The sequence below is a fragment of the Palaemon carinicauda genome, chromosome 17 (genome assembly GCF_036898095.1).
Source record: "Palaemon carinicauda isolate YSFRI2023 chromosome 17, ASM3689809v2, whole genome shotgun sequence".
NCBI classification, from domain to species: Eukaryota; Metazoa; Arthropoda; class Malacostraca; order Decapoda; family Palaemonidae; genus Palaemon; species Palaemon carinicauda.
Window position 1 is genome coordinate 33,092,691 of NC_090741.1, and position 5,000 is coordinate 33,097,690.

Sequence of the window (5,000 nt, forward strand, 5' to 3'; positions counted from 1 at the left end):
GAGAGAGAGAGAGAGAGAGAGAGAGAGAGAGAGAGAGAGAGATGAATAATTAGAATTAAGAAAGAAACACCCAGAAACTTTGATAAAAATGGTCACCTGCGACAAAAGCTACTATACTACACTTAATATCTAATGATCAAATTAGCTTTACGATCCATCATTATAAATAGTCCATGTGGATAGAGTATGACGAGTAACAACCTAAGTAAGGCATTAATGTTGGGATTCAACTTTCAAATCATTGAGAATTGCTATATAGATGTATTTCATTGTATGATAAGCAAGTTCATCCATCATTTTCTCTTAAAGATGCAAATCCCTTAATCATTCCCATGTGTCATAACAGGCTCTCCTATTATTTGTTTGGGAATACATGTAATCATGATCATGATAATCATCATTATCATCTCCTACGCTTACTGACGCAAAAGGCCTCAGGGGATTCATTGGCTAGATTCATCAAAGGATAGCCAGTTCCTTGTGATGCACAGTGCCTATCTAACTAAGGCAAGTGACCCCTGTCGGTCCTTACTAATTCTAGTAAGATGAACCGCCAGGTATCAGGAGTAAAATCCAATGAGACTCTATAGCCTTAAACACAGTCCGTCACCTGCTGCCTGTGATTTCCTCCACACTCAAAGCTCTGATTACTCCACTAGGTTGCTCATCCGCTTATATGAGTATAACCGTTGGCAAACATGGATTGGTAAGATATAATATACATGTGATATGGTAAAGAATATTGTGTTCCCTGTACAAGTCATTTCCTTTTATCTCTTAAGCTATTTGTGTCTTACAGTTGTAGTATTTATCTAATAAAACTTTGGTTAGTTTTTGTCAAATCTAAACTTGGTGTTGATAGACCTGGAAATTCGACCAAACTCTCGTGATTGATAATGATTAACATTAAAAATTTTTTAAAATGCCAGCATTAGCAATATATGAATAAGAGAAATCTGAGGCATTCTACACCTTTAGTGACAGCTGATCTGTAAGAGGGGAGCTTAAGTGGTTCTTTGAATAAATTCAGTCAACCTGACGAATCATTAGACTGTCGTTCATTTTCTATGGTTCCAGAAAAAAAAAATATTTTCTCAGGAAATTTTTATTAAATTGATCAAAGTAAAAGGTTTAGTATATCGCACATTGGTTCCTAAAGAGTTAATCCACCATAATAAAGTTTAGACATGGTAATAGAAATTTACGTAGATTAGTAACTAAATTTAAATAAGTTACATTTTTGTGTCTGCTCATATAATTCAAAGCATCTTTCTGGACATAACACGGGTTCGAGTCCCTCATATTCAGTCTATATGTAGTGCAAAGTATCTGTCTATTTCTCTAGAACTTCTTCAGTAAAATCAAGTGAAAAGGATTTTCATTTTCATTTAGTTGAAAAGACAATCAACTTTGCTTCTGAGGATATCTGGTCTTTCTTCCACTATTGGTACACGAATTTAACACAGATATCAATACTAAAGAGATATTTGAGGATGAACATGCTGTATTAGAAATCCTTATAAGGTTTCAAATAACATTGTACTAAATTTTACTTAGAGAGTTGTGACCCCAATGTAATGACAAATTTCTAATGAGGTTCTTTTTACTCTTTGCCACTTTTCTTAGCCTTTTTTCATAAAAGGACTTTTCATCCCAGAACCTGTGGTCAAGTAAAGGACCTCCAGGTCTGTTATTATTATTTATCATTATTACTTACTAAGCTACAACCCTAGTTGGAAAAGCAGTATGCTATAAGCCCAGGGGCTCCAACAGGGAAAATAGCTCAGTGCGGAAAGGAAAAAAGGAAAATAAAATATTCTAAGAAGAGTAACAACAATAAATATCTCCTATATAAACTATAAAAACTTTAACAAAACAAGAGGAAGAGAAATAAGATAGGAGAGTGTGCTCGAGTGTACCCTCAAGCAAGAGAACTCTAACCCAAGACAGTGAAAGGCCATGGTACAGAGGCTATGGCACTACCCAAGACTAGAGAACAGTGGTTTGATTTTGGAGTGTCCTTCTCCTAGAAGAGCTGCTTACCATAGCTAAAGAGTCTCTTCTACCCTTACCAAGAGGAAAGTGGCACTGAACAATTACAGTGCAGTAACCCCTTGGGTGATGAAGAATTGTTTGGTAATCTGTGTTGTCAGGTGTATGAGGATAGAGGAGAATATGTAAAGAATATGCCAGACTATTCAGTGTGTATGTAGGCAAAGGGAAAATGAACCGTAACCAGAGAGGAGGATCCAATGTAGTACTGTCTGGCCAGTCAAAAGACCCCATAACTCTCTAGCGGTAGTATCTCAACGGGTGGCTGGTGCCCTGGCCAACCTACTACCTACAAAATGATGTTCTCTGAGACTGGGTGTACAGTGTACAATAATCAGAAAAATAGACATAAAAGTGATGATATTTGTTTCATTTACTAGTCTTCTCATTCACTAACAGATGATTAGAAAAGATAGAGGACACAGTCCTTGATTTCATAAAACATAAGCTAAGATATAAATTTCCTGGGAGCAGAAGGAGAATGCAGAGGATAAAAATGTAAGTGCTGTCTCCAAATAAGGTTTCATTAATTGACAAAGGTCTCTCAGTTAGAGTATTTTTGGTGCCTGCATTTAGATTTTCTGATTGACTTATACCAGATACCACAAAGCTGATTTTATGCGCAGGCCCGTAAATATTCACAAGAGAACCTGGTTTCAAATCAACTGGTCCACTCACGTTAACCCCTTCACTTGGAATCATGAGAAGTGAAGATCCATCTCCAAATGATAAGGCGTTTGGACGACAATGAAGAACTGTTGTATTAACAAGATAAACATTTGTTTCCGAATTCATTTCTAATTGACTTAGATTTTGGATAACAGAGTCCTTCAAGTACAAAGTTTGATTGGTGACTGCTTCGCTTATATTGACGATCCCAAACACTGAAAAATTGGACACTATATATCCTCTCAGACGGGGCAGCGTTAGATGACTGATGTACGATGACGTCACTGATATCCCACGAGTATTCAAGGGAAGTTTTTCAACTGAGGAGTTGTGAATGATAACATTCATATTCGAGCAATCCTTCAAGGGGTGGACCGGATCGCTCAGACTGCCGATAAATTCACGCAGATATCAACTCTCACCTCGACTCTCATAGCTGAACGGATGATAACCCTGTCGAGTGATCTTCCAGAGGTCAGCCCCACCTGCACTATCTGGTGATTAGAAACAATTCTGTAGAATCACAAGATACCGTAGATAGCTTAACATTTTTAATGTTTTTTGGAGTAACAGCTGACAAAGTTGCACTACCCAATAAACAAAACAATCTAGTATTGATACAGATGATAAGACGGGAATGATCATTATAAGATTGGGGCTCATTGCTGGGACATGAATGCAGGCTAGAGGCTGGAATTGAAGAGTTAGTACTATCACAGGATATCAGAGACACCTTATAAAGAACTCTACCTCAGAGGACTAAAGACACAGTAAAAATATTTTATCATTTTGCATTGGAGTCTAATATAACGGGCTTAAGAGATCAGTTACCTAAAATACATTTTGACTGAACTCCACTAAAGGAGACTTTTATAATCTTCCACATTATCTCATATATCAGTAGCTGTTTAATTATTTAAAAACCAATATAGAAAAAAGTACCGATCAAGTTTCATATTCCCAAGTTGGGGCTGAATCAAATTCTGTATTAAAAAACTTATTTTTCATTCTATTCTATCTTGTTTCGCTTCCTCTGGTTTTTTAAAGTTTTAATAGTTTATATATAAAAGATCTAATTTAATGATGTTGCTGTTCTTAAAAAATTATATTTTGATTGTTCATTACTTCTCTTAAAGTTTATCTATTTCATTGTTTCCTTTCTGCACTGTGTTATTTTCCTGTTGGAACCCTTGGGCTTATAGCATCTTTCTTTTCCAACTAGGGTTATAGCTTAGAAAGTAATAATAATAATAATAATAATAATAATAATAATAATAATAATAATAATAAAATCTAACCATAGCTTAATTATATAAGATCATGATTAATGACCTACAATTCTTTTTATACATTCTTCTGAATATTTGATGGTGATAAGAATTATTGATAAAACAAAAATATTCAAAATATATTATAACTCAGGAGTACTTATTCATTTTAATCTTTCAGTAAATCACGTTATAAAACTGCTAATCAATTACCAGTTAAGAGACCGTTCCTTCTATGAACACTTATCATTACTTTTCTTATCTGTTATGACGAACACAGAAAGTACTAGAGGGACACTCATTAAAGTGCAGACCTCCGCCGCAGCAGCTTATTTCTTGACCTTTTGCTCGACCTTGACCTTCGACCTTAACATGCATTAATTGGTTTGGACTTTCATACACTCAAATAAGAACCAAGGCTGCAGTCTGTAAGAACGACGTCCAAACTTATGGCTGATTATGTGAATTGAACATTTTGGTTGGCTGTGACCTTGACCTTTGACCTTCACCTTACAAAATGTATTTTCAGCTTATTATATAACAATTAATCCTTGCAATTTTCATTACTCTACGATTAAAATTGTGGCCAGGAAACTGATCACAAACAAACACACACACATGCAAACACACAAACAGGGGCAAAAATATAACCTCCTTTTGACTTCGTTGGCGGAGGTCATTATAAATATCAAATGTCTTTAAATTGAAAAGACGAGCTATAAGAATGTGTTTACATTGGAGAGACGAGGTATGAAATTGTCTTAAGAAGTGGTTTAAGAACTCAACACATTTTATGCGATAAGGATAAGAGTTGAACCAGAATCCCTTTACCTCGGGGGAAGATTTATTGGCGATGAGGATTAGATCCTTTTCTTCGTAGCTTTTGAAACAAAAGTCATTTCAAAAGTCAACGAAAAGAAACACAATGGGACTTCTGGGGAACTTAGAAAGCTATTGCTGCATATAAAGATGGTCCTCAGTGGTGTCTTCAAGGGGAAATAAATAGTTTAG

General features: G+C 35.5%; 1 pseudogene; it reads right to left on the reverse strand.

The window, feature by feature from the left end:
* Positions 1-2,096: 2,096 nt before the first annotated feature.
* LOC137656654 (uncharacterized) overlaps positions 2,097-5,000 on the reverse strand; it is a 6,826-nt pseudogene continuing 3,922 nt past the window's right edge.